The sequence below is a fragment of the Mustela lutreola genome, chromosome 3, assembly GCF_030435805.1.
Source record: "Mustela lutreola isolate mMusLut2 chromosome 3, mMusLut2.pri, whole genome shotgun sequence".
Lineage (NCBI taxonomy): Eukaryota > Metazoa > Chordata > Mammalia > Carnivora > Mustelidae > Mustela > Mustela lutreola.
In genome coordinates, this window is record NC_081292.1 from 162132603 (window position 1) to 162150700 (window position 18098).

At 35.6% G+C, this 18098-nt stretch overlaps 1 long non-coding RNA gene across 1 annotated transcript in view; it reads left to right on the forward strand.

Annotated features, from left to right (window-relative positions):
• LOC131828147 (uncharacterized) overlaps positions 1–18098 on the forward strand; it is a 148933-nt gene that overhangs the window by 41531 nt on the left and 89304 nt on the right. The window contains exon 2 of the long non-coding RNA XR_009352255.1: positions 4357–4516. This is a non-coding gene — a long non-coding RNA (uncharacterized LOC131828147). The remainder of the gene's footprint in view (positions 1–4356; positions 4517–18098) is intronic.

Genomic DNA, 18098 nt, shown 5'->3' on the forward strand with positions numbered 1-18098 from the left:
AATGGTATTATAATTGATTATAAAATATCCATAGGTAGAAAAATGTAAAGTTGTTCACATGTGGCTTTTCAATTGACCCTAGAAAGCAAGCTTTATGATAGTTTATTGAGAAAAACTTCTGGTCATTACTTATTAATAATGTATTTGAAATGTTTTCCTTGAGTATTTTCCTACTTTATGTCTGTTAAAGTGAATGCAGGAGATGAGAATACATCTGAGAAAGACTTTCATGAGGCCAGTCTTAAGGGAACAGTTAACAAGACTTCAGGTCTACAACCTAAAGGCATTGGGACTGTGGCCCAGTTATGAGAAAAGCCCTCAAGTGTGGAATTCCAAAATCATAAATGTTTTCTTTCTAGTAGGTCTTTTAAATAAACAAAACAGAATTTCAAAAGAGCTGTGTACTTCAAATATTCCTTCCTTTACTTCATGTTTGGAAAACGAATACAATATTCCTGCGCTTGTCTTGGGACAGAACTAATGTCCTCACCTGTTCTATGGCTGGCAAATGTGTGTGTGTGTGTGTGTGTGTGTGTGTGTGTGTGTGTATATATATATATATATATATATATATATATATATATAAAATTTTGTTATAAATAGGAAATCTGCAAAGCCCGGAGAAGAGACTTTTCAAAAGTTGGCAGTATGTTTTTGCCTCTGGTGCTCAACAGTATAATTACTTTGTGCTCAGTGAAACCATTCTGAGCAGGTTAGCTCAGTCCATCACAGAGAGTACCAGCTTGTCGGATCAACAGGTGACAACACTTCCTGTTTCCCAATTTCCCATGTGCTTGCAGATACAAATAAATAGTATGCATTACTAGCATTTTAGTACTAGATTTTTCAAAGACACCTTTTGTTATTTTGAGGGAGTTCCCTTCTATTCCTAGTTTGTTGAAGGTTATCAATCAGAAATGGATATTGGATTTTATCAGATGCTTTTTATGCATCTATTGAGATGGTCATAAAAATGGTTTTCCTTTTTTAGTTGGTTGATGTGGTTTATTATATTGATTAATTTTTGAATGTTAAACCAACTTTGCAAAATTCTCTGGCAGAGTTTGTGTCGAATTGGTATCATTTCTTTAATGTTCCATAGAATTCCTCACTGAAGCTATCTCGGCCAGGATTTTTTTTTTTTTTTAATGAAATAGTTTTTAACTGTGAATTTTATTTCTTCCATAAGTAAAGGACTATCTATCTTTTATATGAGTAAGCTTTGTTTGAGACTTTTAAGAAATTTGTCTGTTTCATCTAAATTTGTCAAACTTACTGGCCTAAAGTTTCTCATAGTATTCCCTTATTTTCCTTAATTTTTTTTCTTCTTTTCCCCTTATTTCCCTTTTATTATACATAGAGTTTGTAGTGATATCCCTTCTCTCACTCTTAATATTAGTAATGTGTCTTCTTTTTTTCTAGTCTGGCTGGTTGGAGGTTTATCAATTAAATTGATCTTTTCAAAAAATAAGCTTTTGGTTTCATATATCTTCTCTAATTTCCACTTTGATTTCATTGATTCCTGTCTCTTACTGTTTCCTTTTCTTTCTGCTTAAAATTGGGTTAATTTTTTTCCAGTTTCTTTTCTAATACAGCCATTGCATATTATAGGTATTATAGGTAGCCTTCCAAATATTGCTTTAGCTGCATTTAATGAATGTATGTTGTATTTTCATTTTCATTTAGCTCCAAATACTAAATCCCATTTTGATTTTTCCTTTGACCAGTGGTTTATATAGAAATTTGTCATTGAATTTCCAGATATGTGGAGATTGTTCGTATACATTCTTTTACTTCTTTCTCTCTCTTTTTTTTAAGATTTTATTTATTTATTTGACAGATCACAAGTAGGCAGAGAGAGGAAGGGAAGCAGGTTCCCTGCTGAGCAGAGAGTCCGATGTGGGGCTCTATCCCAGGATCCTGAGATCATGACCAGAGCCGAAGGCAGAGACTTTAACCCACTGAACCACCCAGGCACCCCTCTTTTACTTATTTCTTATTGAATTCCACTATGGTTAAAGAATATACTTTGTAAATTTTGAAACCTTTTAAATTCATTGAGATTTATTTTGTGACCCAGAAGGTAATCTATTTTGGTACATAATCTGTGTGCCCTAGAAAAGAATTGAGGGGATGGCAACATCTTTTTAAAAAATTGTGGGTTAAACTACTTTTTCTTGCAGTTTTATTAAGTTTTGTTTCATACATTTTGATCTATTATTTGGTGCTTAAACTTTTGAGATCCTATTTCTTTGTGGTAAATTGGCCTTTTTATCATTAAGAAATGATATTATCTTTGGTAGTATTCTTTGCTCTGAAATATATTTTGTTTGATATTAATATAATTGCTTGGGCTTTCTTTTGATTAGCATTAGTATGGTCTATATTTTTCATCATTTTACTTGTAACCTATTAGTGACTGTGTTTAAAGTGCATTTCTTGTAGATAGCATGTGGTTGGACCTTTATTTTTTAATCTAATCTGATCTCTGCCTTTTAAATGTAGTGTTTAAACCATTAACATCTAATATGATTGTTGAGGTGGTTGATTTTAATCTATCATCTTGTTATTTGTTTTGTATTTGTCCTTCTATTTGTCTTCTCTTTTTCTGCCTTCTTTTTGCTTATTTTCTATGGTTCCATTATTTTCCTTGTCTGTTTATTAGGTATCATGTGTGTGTGTGTGGGGGTTGCCCTAGGGTTTAGTGTTTAAAATAGTAAACCCAACTTCAAGTAGTATTATACTACTTCATGTACAATAAAAGATCCTTTAGTAGTACATTTCCATGGTCTTCCTTCCAGGCTCTGTGCTATTTGTGTTATTTTACCTCTTCATATATATAAACCACACAGTACCTGATCATTATTTTTTTTCTTAAACTGCCAACTATCTTTTAAAAAAATTAAAATACAGTGTCTTATATTTACCCATTTACTTATTATTTCTGTTCTTTATCCTTTCATTTAGCTGAAGGTTTCTATCTGGCATTATTTTCCCTTTGCAGTATAGGTCAGCTGGTGATGAATTTTTTCATTTTTTATATCTGAAAAAGTTTTTATTTTGGTATCATTTTTGAAATGACTGGGTATAGAATTCTAGGATGACAGTTGATTTCCTTCATTACTTAAAGATGTTGCTCCACTGTCTTTACTTTTGCATGGTTTTTTGATGAGAAATCTGATGCCATTCTTACATTTTTTCCTCTTTGTGCAATGTTTCTTTTTTTTTCTCTGACTAATTTTTAAAATTTTATTATTTTTTAAAATTTGAGAGAGAGAGAGAGAGAGAGAGAGAGAGAAAGCAAGAGAGCAAGGTAGTGGGAGGAAGAGCAGAGGGAGAGGGATAAGCAGACTCTGAGCTGAGCATGGAGTCCATTGCAGGGCTCAATCCCATGACCCTGAGATCACAAAATGAGCCAAAATCAAAATGCTTAATTGGATGGATCAATTAGATGCTTAACCAGTTGAACCACCCACATAGCCCTCCTCTGGCTGATTTTAAGATTTTGTCTTTATCATCAGTTAAGTAACGTAATTATAATGTGCCATGCTATGCGTTTCATAATCTTTTTGTTTGTTTGATGTTCATTGATCTTAAGCATCTATGAGCTTACAGTTTTCATCAAATTAAAAAAATTCCTGACCATCGTTTGTTTAAATTTTTTTTCCATTTCCTGAAACATGGGGTCCCACATAGTCATTTGTATTAATATTTACAAATTGCGTAAGTGACCCTGCCAAGAAGGAAAATTATTTCTAGAGTTACTTTGGCTGAATTTCACAGATTCTCTAATACTAAAAAATGACCTCTAAATCACAAAAGGTTCTTGCTCCATTCATTTTCCTCCATTCCTTATGCTCATCAGTCTCATCATAGATACAAATGTTTAATTGGCTAAAAGCTTCAAATATCCATTATAAAGATACTTTTCACTCACATGTAATAGGATAGCAAGATACAAATGTTTTGAAGAGCTGAAGAGGTAACATAACCATGTGATGCTGAGTTGCAAGACAATATAGAGAGGTAGGAACTTTGGCAACCTCAACAGGCTTATAATGGCCAAAGGTGTCTACACTTAAAGCACAACACAACAAAACCCAGTCAAATAAAAAACTTCTGCAACCCTTCCTTAGCCTGTTTATTGCCAGTAGTGACTTCTGTGAAGAGCTCACAATCAGATAGAGAAAGATACATAATTGTTCCTGGATTGCTTCTCTTAAGAATATCTTCAAATCTATTAGCATCTTTTGTTCAATAATGAGTTAGAGTACAATGTCTGGCATATGGTAAGTGCTCAACTGGTGGTATATCTCTTATCGTTACTATTGTTTTTATTGTTCTTTTTCACTGCAGATTTAGTAATGATGGTGATCAAAGTCATAGCAGCTGGGAGCTACAAGTTTCAAAATGGGCAGCAAAAGAAGACCAAGTAGGGGAGAAGGGAAAAGTGTTTCTTTTAAAGAAGCCTGTAAGCTGATCTTGGGGAGAAAGGAGAAAGTCCTGGAACCGCTAGGTGAGTGAACCTGAATCAGATATTCATGAAAGATGTGTCCCCACTGGCCTATTCCTTAGTCTTCATTGAGATGAGATTTTCTTATTGACTTCTGGAGCTTCTGCAAGGAAAGTCTACCACCAGAAGCAGAAAGCATATTGTTTCATTTCTCCGTGGTATTTGTTTGATAGCAATGACACCGATTCTTGCCACAGAACTTTGGGGGAGCTCCCTACTTCCTCTAGTTATTCTCTGTGGATATATCTCACAAGACTCCAGGATGTTCATAAGGCCAAGTATAGGGATAGGGAAAGGGCCTGTATACTTGGCTGGGTGATGGTGGGGAAGGAAGTCACTAGATAAATATTGAGAGGTTGTGAGAGGGCGGAACTGAAGAAGTATGGATGCTTGAGTTGAGATGATGGTTAGATATCTTATCATATAGTTGATATGATATGTTTTTGTTGAAACTAAATTTAGTGATGTTTTTCTGATTTACCTCCTGAGTAATGTTCTCTTAAACCTTTTGGTTTAAACACCCATCATTAAAAAGTTTTGAATGAATACCCTCAATATACATATTTATTACATTATATGTTATTTTGAGGAATTAATTATTAAGGAATATGTAAACTGTAAAACAATAAATTTTAAAAGGATAAGAAGTAAATAAATGGAAGTAGAAGTCCTAATAATAGTGTACCACCTGGGGTGTTACATACTCTACCTTAGAGATGAGAGTTTGGGAGGAAGGGTTTAAGAGAGGCAAGCCTTCCATTTCTAGGTAGAAGTCTTTCAGACCCTCTACCAGGCCTTATGGCTTAGTTCTCCACTTAATGTATAGGAAAAGATTACAGTATCATTGAAATGCAAGCATATGGTCAGAGAGCATTTCTAGGAAATTCTAAATTATGAAACCAACTGTATATAAGTTTGCCTATTGTGTGCCCAACATTACTCATTGTAATGGGCATTAAAAAAGATAATGTCTGTTCAATCTAAACCAAACACTGTGGAGGAGGTATCATTATCTTCATTCTATAAATAAAAAAGCAGGTTCTCAGTAATTCTAATGCTGATCTATTTCTGAAGCCCATCTTTTCATCACTTCTTGATCTTCTGGCTAAGATCAAGTGCGAAGCCCATCTTTCCATTCTGCTGGGCTTCTTCAGGACCATGGTGTATCCATCTCTGTATAGACAAGATTTGTCAACTGTCCTTCAATGAAAGACTCTGTTCATGGAAAGTTAACCAAAATCTTCATCAAAATTTTATATTGACTTGTAGAATCATTTTGGATGAAGAACTTGCAGGTTATAGTAAGCTATTATGATTTTTATTATATAAAAGACAATAAAACAAGGGAAATGACAAAGGAATTTGAAAACACCCATAGATACTCTTATAGCATATTTTACTTTTATTTTTTCATGTTTTCTTCCAATTTTTGTTTATTTTTAATTTTTTATGTTTTCTTCCAATTTTTACCCAGATACATATTAGTTGCATAATTTCAATCATAGTTTAAAATATTACCTTGTTTTCTGATAATGTTTTTCACAAAAACATTTCTTGAGGTGATAGAGATATAGCATGGTAGCAACATTGAAATGTTTAATGGGTTCATTAAATTTTATCAAATATTAGTATTTTATTTAACTTTCTACTAATTATTAGATCCATTGTTCCCAAACTGTTCTATAATACATGATGCTAAAAAAGCACATTTTGTGCATTCAATGATTAGAAATTTAATTTCTTTAAAATAATAACTAATGCAATAGCTATTATGTATTGAGTTTTTACTGTGAAGCAGACACAGTTTGATGGGGTGAAATTTCAGGGTAAAAGGCATGAACATTATCATTGTTCTTAATATATTAAGATTGCTACTAGATTACTAGATTGCTAGAGGTGATACGAATTGACAATACAACTTGGAAGTAATATGTAACTTTACCATTTTCTCCACTACTCTGCCAGTGTGGATAATTATTATTGTATCAATGTTAAACATTTTATAACTTTAATGAGTGATACCAGAATTCTTCTTAAGGAGGGAACAGATTTTGTTTGTGAAAATACCTTGATAAGCCACTTTAAGTTGAAGAAGGAAATTCTGAATTCATAGAATGGAAGGAGCCAAGATAACAAACTGCTGTGTATTTGAAATAAGCAGGAATTTGGGGATTAGGAACAAGAGGGAAGGGAAGAGGGAGAGAGGCGAGAGTGGACTATAACATGGCAGGGGACTGAAATCCTAACTGTGCAAATGGCTGAGTGACTTTTGCAACAGTATCTAAACTTGCATTTTTGGTTTGCTTCTGCTGTAGCCTTACAAATTTCCTGACCTCCCAAGTTTGCAGTCAAGCTTTTCCATACATAGATCCCATAGGAATGATTGGTTTGAGGGAAATTAAGGAAAACAGTTTCATAATTAGATCAAATGTAGTGTGAAATTAAACCGGATGCGTGAACAGGATGGTGAGATGTTCCCTAATAGAACTAATTCAAAAATTTTAGGAGTTTTAACTGGAGGTGACAACCAAGAAAATGTACATTCCTAAGAAATTCTCTAAAGTTCTCGAGAGGGCTTTGTATCTCCACTCGGCATAAATTAAGGGTTTGACTGCTTGTATATAGGTCTCAAAAGACGTGTAGACTCCAGTAGACATCTGGTTGGTGTTCACTTTTCTTAACAATGGCTTCAGTTGGCACTTCCTCTGCCTCTGTCTTCTGTTGCAGTGACTCACCTTCATACCAGATTTGGGCCATCAGTGGATTTTCAGATACAGTATCTGAAAAAGGCTTTTGTTATTTCTTGATTTTGTTTATTTCTAGAATGACAGCTCAGAAATTGTTCACCAGAACAATTTCTGAGCTGTCATTATTGCATTTAATCATCATTAAGAAAATGGAAAAGCTAGGGCAATGTATATAATACAAAGGGCCTTCAAGTCAAATGTTGGAAGAGATGGTCAGCCAGACCAGTAGATTATTTTTACTGATAATATCATATCACATTTGGGTGCCTGGGTGGCTCAGTGGATTAAGCCTCTGCCTTCAGCTTGGGTCATGATCTTGGGGTCCTGGGATTGAGTCCTACATTGGGCTCTCTGTTCAGTGGGGAGTCTGCTTCCCCATCTGTCTCTGCCTGCTGCTCTGCCTACTTGTGATCTCTCTCTCTATCAAAAAAAAAAAAATCTTAAAAAATATATATATCACATTTAGCAAAAGGAACAAGACTTGCTATTGTGACCTTGTTCCATAGTTTACCTTGAGTTTTTTTTTTTTAATATTTTACTTTATTTTATTTATTTGACAGACAGAGATCACAAGTAGGTGGAGAGGCAGGCAGAGGTGGTGGGAAGCAGGCTCCCCACTGAGCAAAGAGCCTAGTGTGGGGCTCGATTGCAGGGCCCTGGGATCATGACCTGAGCTGAAGGCAGAGGCTTTAACCAAACTGAGCCACCCAGGCACCCTTACCTTGAGCTTTTTAAGACAGTTTTTAACATGAACACTTAATGAGGCAATTTTTAGCTCTTGTTTTATTAGAGATATTTATGATTGTGTCTTATTATATCTACTACCATGAAAGCTCTTGGAAGGCAGGACATGTGTCCTTTTTCTATTTTTTACACTTTTGCCTTCAACATAATTTGAAGCATGCAGTCCACATTAATTTTTTAAAAGTATTTATTTATTTATTGAAAAAAGAGATTTATTCATTTATTTGAGAGAGAGAGAGAGAGAGAACACAAGCAGGAGGGTCGGAGAGACTCTCAAGCAGACTCTGTGCTGAGCGTGGAGCCTGATTTGGGCTTGATCCCAGGACCCTGTGATCGTGACCTAAGCTGAAACCAAGGATGAGACACAACTGACTGCACCACCCAGGCACGCCATGCATGCAGTCTATGTTTAATAAGTATTTATTTATTAAATAAATGTGGACTACCACATTTATTTACTGTAGGAAGTACAGCCACCTGTACTTCTCAGGAAACATGTATCATGTTCATTTCTTATTTTGATCTCTTAGTTTTCCTACTTTTAAAAATTTTATTTTCCTTGTATGTTGACCTTTCCCTTAATTGTCAGGATTCTATAATTTATAATAGTATTCTATTAGCTATGATGCCTAATGATGCTTGAACCATGAATTATTCTCTGGGTATGTTCTTCTCCTAAATGGTATAGTTATTTTCTCCAATACCTTCTAGTAACTAGTACATTGAAAACTGTAGTGGATACTTAATAAATGATTCTTGGCTGATTCACTCATTGTTGACAGAAGTTTCTTAGCACAAATTATGAATCCATCAAGTCACATAATTGACAAAGTGTCCTTTTATTATTTATTAACAAACAAAAACATGAACATTTGAGGGGCAGTCTCCGGGCAATTTAGAAGAACAGATGGAGTAATTTAACTCCTTTAGATCGTTGGAAGGCTGACAGGTACCACGTCGAGCGAGCGCAGTCACCTCCATCTGGCACACACACGGGTAAATTTAGCACCGGAAGATAATGGTAAAACAGATGCTCCTGCAAAGGTACAGGACTCACAGTGGCAAAAATAGACTTTGCCCACTCAGGGACCTTACTTAAAGGGCAAACTTTGAGCTGCAATTAATAAAAATAATGAGACTGCTTTTAGGTTATGACTAGTTTTAAAACATTAGTCAGAGATATAAAGTTCTATATTTAGGAGCAGTAAAATGAGTATACATTTTCCCCTACTCATTTGGGATCCTGAGTGCTCTGCAGCATTTTGTGAGAAAATCAGAGGGCACTGCTAAGTCAGTGACACAGAAAATGCTCTCACATTCCCTGAATTAAATCCTTGGGCTTTACAATCTCTGATTCTTTCCTGTAAACCTGAGAGAAGATTCCTATAGTGGGTGTGATTACTTTTATATTTCCAAGTATGAGCCTCCTCTATTTAATTTGCTTGAGCACCTTTAAGTGTTTCAGTTACGTATAAAAGGGAAATAATGTTTTAGAAAACTAAGAAGTATTTCTGATCTCTCTCGTCTTGCAAAGCAATTTGTATCTCTGGATGTATTCAGGGAAAGCCATTTAAGGAGGCCCCCCATTGTTCTGAATTGCACACATGTGCATGTTGAAAGGCCACGCTTTCTGATGTGGCATTTAGGAAGAATGACATTTATAAATCTCTACTGCTGGAGTTGTGGAATAGATGACTTAGAAACGGAGGTTCTTATGCACCAAAAGATCTTTGTTACATATTTGAAATTTTTTCTTAAAAAAATGGGTCTATTGAGGCTGTCAAGAAATGCAGGTGTGTCCTGTTTGAGATACTGGAATGAAAGGTATTCGGTTGAATGAAGGGTCACATGCACAGAATAATGATACACACCCCCCCCCCCCAATTTCCAGACAAGTTGAGAATGTAGCAATTGAAATAAACCAATGAAGCTTATACTCTAGGGTATTCCACCCCCCCACCCCCGCCGAGGGCCCTTTCCCAGTAAGAGTTCTTTGCAAAGAGCAAGAATGGAATCTGTATGCTTTTACATGAGTTAATATGCTTGGTCAAAATTTAGCAGTTAGGTATTGTGAAGGGTATTTTCTTCAGAGGGATACAAAAATACACATTTGAAAAGAATTGGTTACAAAAAGCAGTAGTTTCTTTGTTGAACATGTGTAGAATGTTCTTTATTTTCTTTGAGTGGTTGTATGAGTAGAACAATGGGGAAGGAGGCAAATGAATTAGGCCCCTGGTGGGCAATCTGAAATTCTTGTCTGGCTTTGCTTTGTTACCTGGGCCTAGACACTTAACCCCTCTGGATGTGATTTTCTTATTAGGTATGAGTAAGGCAGAGTGGAACTAAGTATATAGTAGGGGTATTTCTACACTTTGAATATGTCATTCCAACTCATTTGTATTATATTGTTTGTTTTCTGGAGTCATCTGTCAATCTGTTTGCTTCATTGAATGTAACATCATCTTTTTTCCCTTTTAGCTACTTATAATTATATTTTGTCTTTGATTTTCAGCCGTTTTACAGTGATCAGTTTATGTATTCTTTTATTTGCATTTATTCTGTTAGGGTTTGTAGAACATCTCAAATCTCTGGGTTGGTTTCTTTCATCATTTGTGGAAAATCATTTCACTAAGTGCTGCTTCTGCTCCATATTTTCTTCTCCTTTGCCTTCTGGGGATCCAAATACACATATGTGTACCATATTTCTCTTATGCTCATTTCTGTATTTTCTATTCATTTGTTTCCTTATGCATTAGTCTGTAATTTTTCCTGACCTACTTTACAGTTTGTGAATCTCTCATCAGCTTTATTTAATCTGCCGTTAGACCCATCAGTTGTGCTCTTAATTCTGCTTACTATATTTTAGTCATAAAAATGTCACTTGCTTTTTTATAATTTCCATTCCTCTATCAAAATTATCCATCTTTCCATTTAATTTCTTTAAAGTATTAATTATAGTTTTAAAAAATTCATGTCTAATAACTCCAGTAAAATTTTTTGGGCTCTGTTTATACTGTCTGTTATTCTCTTGATTATGGTCAAGATTCTGTTTCTCAGTAACTTAATGCCAGACATCATATATGAAATCTTCGGTTCTGAATTATTTTTATTTTTCTTTCTCTTTCTTTCTTATTTACTTAATTATTCTTTCTTTCATTCATTCTTATTTATTTATTGATTAAAAGATTTTTTTTTTTAAGAATTTTATTTATTTGACAGAGAGAGATCACAAGTAGGCAGAGAGGCAGGCAGAGAGAGAGGAAGGGAAGCAGGCCCCTGCTGAGCAGAGAGCCCGATGTGGGACTTGATCCCAGGATCCTGAGATCATGACCTGAGCCGAACGCAGTGACTTAACCCACTGAGCCACCCAGGTGCCCAAAAGATTTTTTTTTTTATTTGACAGACAGAGATCACAAGCAGGCAGAGAGGCAGGCAGAGAGAGGAGGAAGCAGGCTCCCCGCTGAGGAGAAAGCCCCATGCGGGGCTTGATATCAGGACCTTGGGATCATGACCTGAGTGGAAGGCAGAGGCCTTAACACACTGAACCACCCAAGCGCCCCCATTCATTCTTTTTAAAAGAGAGGGTTTTTGTTTCAAACAGTTGATTAGGGCAGGGGACTGCCACCTTCATTTAGCCAGGAACTGATGATACAAAGCTGGACTTCAGTGTACGTGAGGGCTGATTGTACAGTCTGTCTGGTTCACCCCTATGTATATAGATTCACCACAGGACGTCAGGGGTTCTTTCTGAAAGTTTTGACGATTTCTCAAGATTGCTTTTCCTTAGTGTACTCTGAACTCCAATTAATGTTTTCCTTGGCCACTTAAGATGGTGGAAAGTTCTATTCAGCTTCTCATCCTCTCAGACAGCCTTTAAACCACCACTGTTAAATTGACAAAATCCTTCAGGTCAAAAGCAACACATCCACTGTTGAGCCTATTTTCTCTGTATTCCTTTTCTCTGTTGAATCAGCTTTTCTAAATGTCAGTGTTTTTGAAATTCTCTGATGCTTTAAACATTATATTTTAAAAAAATATCTTTTTAGTTTTCCATTTGCTCTCAGAAGGAGGATTTTTTTCTGGCAAAAAACAAAGACAAACAAAACTCTCCAAAACTCTAATCTGCACTTACAGGAAGCGAGAAGTCCCTTTCAAGTGTTAAACTCTAAAATTGTATATTTTTATGATTTTACTTTAAAAGGGTGGATTATTGTTTTTTAGTAGTCAATCTGCAAAGAGCATAAGAGAATAAATACCTGGGTGCCTAGATGCCCCATTTGTTGTTAAATATATTTCTTTCACTTGTTCTCATTGGTGGAAATGAAAGGCCAAGATTATGGAAAGACTGACAGAATCGCTTTTTGTACAGCAGAACTTATGCATGCCCTCTCTCATGCTTCTACATTAACTAGGGTGACATTTTTGCATTTCTTTAATGAAAGCAGGATTTTCCCATTCTTCATCCTGATGAGAAAAATCTTTAACCAAAATAACAGTTGAGAAGCTATTGATCTGAAGCCCATGTGAAACTCTGCTTTTTCAAAGTCTTTTGGGATATACCAAGTCCAAATCATAGGTGCCTCCATAAGTAATTAGATAGGCAGTATTTCCACAGCTGTGCAATACCACATGGTTTTGCTTTCTTAGGCTTAAAGGAACTTCCTTCCTTTGCAGTTAAAAAGTCAACCGTGTCAGATTCTATACACTCATCCTTCTTAAATGGGTCAGAGAAGGTCTGAGAAACTTAGGTTTGAACTCCATGATATTCTGACTTTTACTGAAAGAGAACTCAATTAAGTATGTCACATGTTGGAGTCAAGAGGTTCTGCAGCCAGTGCAGCAAATGCTTTAGCTTTTGACTGAATTATTTAATTTGCAATAATGACACACTGAAAGACAGGTGGAAGTAGTGAAGCTGCATGCCCCGCTGACCACGGATTTCAGTTCTCAGCCAAGGATGTCCCTGCAGATTTGCTGAACAGGGCATACGTGGGTCTCTGTTCTTCCCCCAGGCTCATGTTTGGCTTAGCTTTTTTCTTTGCACTGCTTTTCTGATTTCACTATTGTAGGTTCATTTAAGGTTGAATACCTGATGTCATCTCTGTTCTCATTACAATCTAGTTAGCAGTAACACAATAGGGATAGTCTTTCAAATAATATTAAGAGATACAAAGTGACCTATTGAATAAAGTTACTTTGGATTTCACTGAAGGAATGTCTTCCTTTATGAGGAAGAAGGTAAGACTCTTTTCATCTTTCATCATTGATAAGCCAAAAATTTGAGAAGGGTAGAGACTATATGTAAAAAGAACACCTTTATTTGTTACCAATATTAAAAAGAAAAATGTGTCTTTTAAAATGGTGTTCTTGGGGCACCTGGGTGGCTCAGTGGGTTAAGCCGCTGCCTTCGGCTCAGGTCATGATCTCAGGGTCCTGGGATCAAGTCCCGAATCGGGCTCTCTGCTCAGCAGGGAGCCTGCTTCCTCCTCTCTCTCTCTCTCTGCCTGCCTCTCTGCCTACTTGTGATCTCTCTCTGTCAAATAAATAAATAAATAAAATCTTAAAAAAAAAAAATAAAATAAAATGGTGTTCTTTTTTTGCTTTTCCTTTTATTATTTTGAAAGGTATAAAGAATGGCCAGCTTATAAATTTAAAACTTTTTTTTTGTAAAAATGACACTGGCTATATCCAACTGTCTTTCAATAAATGTATGTACATAAAGACATTTTATACAATATCCTGTAAATATGATCGTACTACACTATAGGTTGGTATTTTTTATTCAATAATGAATTATGAATACTGTTGCAAATAAGTAATTATATATCTTCATCATTAAGATATGCAAAATAGAAGGAGAATGTTTGTCACAATTTAGTAACTTTATTATTTTTGGGAAGAGTAGATGTTGCTACAAGTTTTGGATTGAATTGTGCCTTTCAAAAAGATATGTTAAGGTCCTAACCCTTGGCACACATGAAGATGACCTTATTTGGAAATAGGGTCTTTGAAGATGTAATTAATATAGCCATATTGGATTAGGATGGGCCCCAAATCCAATGACTGGTTTTCTGGTGAGAAGAGAGATTTGGAGACACAAGGATGAAGGCCATGTGATTATGGAGTCAGAGACTGGAGTGATACACCTACAAACCAATAAATGTCAAGGATTGCCAGTAATCACCAGAAGCTAGGAAGAGGGAAGGAAGGGTCCTCCTTCCCCTCAGAACCTGACCCTCGATTTCAGACTTTTAGATTCCGGAACTGAGGGAGAATAAATTTCTGCTGTTTAAGCCTCAGTTTGTGGCAATTTGTTACAGCAATCCTAAGAAACTAATATAATATGCTATGTTGAGCTATTTTATTTTGAGTATTTCCTTGTTATTACTAGTATCATATAGTCCATGTATCATGTGTTGGCACTTCATCTTGGTGATTAAAGAAGCAGGTATTACGGTGTGTAAATAGAATTTAGGAACTATGGCATAATAGACCTGATAAGTTTTTCAAGAGATCTTTATCCAGCTTTAGTCTCTTCTACTAAAAGAGGACAGGGAAAATGTAGATACATTTTAGAGCAACAAAAAAGACAAATGGTCTGAAAAATAAGGCATGTTAGTCACAGTATCTGGAAGCTGACAGGAACTTTATTGGTCATTCACTTCAGGGCTGGCATATTATTCGCACGTGTGTGGGCCCTTCCATAGCAGACACTGCTGTTGAGACTGGGTGCTGTTCTGGCCCAGACCCAGATGCCTAATCCTCTGCCACATGGGTATGACCAACCAATCAGCTCTGACTCAAATAAAGCTTATTCACTGCTAGAGTTCAGTCAAATTTTTTTCTTTACAGATGAAAAAACTGAAGCCCAGGAAGAGAAAGAGAGTTAATCATAGGACTCAGAATAGATTAATAATTGTATATTAATCCCCAAATTCCAGTCTAGTGCCTTTCTATTCACCACAATGTCTCCTTCTCAGCAACATGCAGAGAATGAAAATCTTTTGTTGGAGAAAATATACTGGAGGTGTCAAAAGTTCTTTCAAAATCTAAAATGGATTCCATGACTCCTCAGTAGTATGTCCTAGAGTCCCTAGGGATACCAGATCATTTAGGACACAAATTCAGTTTTAGAGCTTGGGTATAATTCTATTGAGTAACAGCTGTGGTGGTGGTCAGTGAAGGAAAGAAAAAAAAAACAAACTATGTTCCTAGAAGGATATAGGTTATACTACTTTGGTTTCCCTACGCCACTATTTCACAGTATTTATTAAGTAAAACTGTGCTCCATGACAGGGATATCAAGATGAGTAAAAGGAACACCTCAACCTCAAGGAGGTAAGTAATTAATGGCAACATGGTGAGGTCAGTTTGGTAATGCATTTTTGGTGCTGGGACATAGCACAGCTAATAGTACTCTATTATTTATAGAATTAGGATAATGGAAAAAAGTTAGAAGGTAATTAGAGATCATTGATCTTACCTCATAGTCAACGTAGGAATCCTCTTTATGCTGTATCCTGCAAAAGATCAATTAGTTCGTCTTCTATTGACCCGATTGACTTAAAGTTATATACATGAAAATACGTGTGTGCACATTTGTGCATGTGTCTACATGCATGTACTTTTGCTTCCACCTTATTCTCAAGTAATTCATAATCTAAAAAGATAAAAAATTCTCCTCTGGTCTTTGCTTGAATATTTACAGAGATGAGGCATTTATTATTTCACAGGGAGCTTAAACTATTTTTTGAATATCCATCTATCATCTCCAAAATTCAGGGGCTGTTTTGCCGAGACATTGAGAATCATTCTAGACGCTACCAAGAATCCTGTTCATATTGCCTCCTAAATATTTCTTGGATTCCATTCTCTTTTTCCCAGTTTCTGTGGTTTCTGTTTTAGTTCAGATTTGGTTATCTCTACCTTGGATTTCTGCTAGTCTCCATACTGATTTTTGTATCTCATAGATTTCTTCTTTGCACAGTATTCAGCATGATATATTTTAAAAAGATATGGCCATATGGGGGAACCTGGGTGGCTCAGTTGGCTAATCATCCAACTCTTGACTTCAGCTCAGGTCATGATCTCAGGGTTGTGAGTTCGAGCCCCAGGTTGGGCTCCATGCTGGGTGCAGAGCCTGCTTAAGATTCTTTGTCTCCATCTGCCCCATCCCACCCCCAACCCCAGCTAGTGCATGCTTGCTCTCTTTCTTTAAAAAAAAAAAAAAAAAAAAAAAAAAAGAATAGACATAGCCATGAAATTTCCCCTCTAAAATTCTTTAGAGATGTCCTATTGTCTTAAAAGGAGACATCGTAACAGTTATATTGGATGCTAGAAGACAGTGGAGCCAAGCCTTCAAAATTCCAAGGCGATATATATACTTAGTTATATTAAAGCTATAGTGTGAAGACAAAATATATATTTCCAGAAAGCTAATCAATCATGTCCTTTGCCAATACAAGCAAGTAAAAGAAAGGGGAATCTGAAATCTTGGAAATGAGGGACCTGCCCAAGAAGGAGCAATGAGAATTTTTGAAATGATATTTAAGGGATATTTCCAGGTAATAGCTATACAGAAGCACTTAGAGAGGAGAAGGAAGGTAGAGGGCTCTAAAAGCAGTGTTTCCCCCAAAACAATCAAGCAAATATATCAAACTGATATAGTACCTGGTTTTAATAACTATAACGAGAGTAATTTTATGTTTTGGGACAATTGAATGTGAACTAATGATAAGTACAGAGATAATAAAGCAAATAAGAGTGAAGCCATTATTAATTCCAAGGGAAAAAATGGTACCAAAAAATTACATAATCCAGGCCCAGAAATAAACTTTACATATATAGTCAAATGATTTTTGACAAGAATATCAGGACTGTTCAACAGAAAAAGGACAGTCTTTCCAACAAATGTTGTTGGGAAAACTGTATATTTACATGCAAAAGAATGAAGTTATACTCTTATCTTGAGCCACATAAAATATTAATTCAAATTGGATCAATGACCTAAATAAAGACCTAAAATTATTAACTTCTTAGATGAAAACATATGGGAAAATCTTCATGATACTATATTTGGTAATGATTTCTTAAATATAATCCTAAAAACACAACAAAAATAGATAAATGGGACTACCTCAAAATGAAAAGCTTTTGTGCAAAAAAAACCCACCAACAGAGTGAAAAGATAACTTACAGAATGGGAGAAAATATTTGCAAATATTAGATCTGGAAAGGATTAATATTCAGAACATATAAAGAACTACAACTCAACAAGAAACAAGAAGCAACCTGATTAAAAAATAGGCAAAAGACTTGAGTAGACATTTCTCCAAAGGAAGAATGCATATGGCCAATAAGTATATGAAAAGATGCTCAGCATCAAAAATCATTAGGAAAATGCAAATCAAAACTATAATGAGATATCAATTCACATGTGTTAGGATGGCTATTTGTAAAAACAAAACAAAATAACAAGTGTTGGTGACAATATGGGGAAACTGGAGCCCTTGTATATTGTTGGTGGAAATGGTGCAACCACTTTGGAAAACAGTATAGCAGTTCCTCAAAAAATTAACCATTGAGGAGCGCCTGGGTGGCTCAGTGGGTTAAGCCTCTGCCTTCAGCTCTGGTCATGATCCCAGGCTCCTGGGATCCAGCCCAGCATCGGGCTCTCTGCTCAGCAGGGAGCCTGCCTCCACCTCTCTCTCTGCCTGCCTCTCTGCCTACTTGTGATCTCTGTCTGTCAAATAAATAAATAAAATCTTTAAAAAAATTAAACATTGAATAACCATAAGATCCATAATATATATATATATATATATATATATATATATATATATATATATCCCCAAAAGAATTGAGAGCAGAGACTCAAAGAGATATTTGTATACTCACATTTATAGTAACATAGTCAAAATAGCTAAAAGGTAGAACCAATCCAAGTGTCTGTCATGGATGAATGCATAAGCTATATTTATTGTTACTATACATGCAGATGCATATATGTTGTTATATGTTATGTACATAATTTAATGTTATTCAGCCTTAAAAAGGTAGAAAATTTTGATACATGCTATAACATGGATGGACCC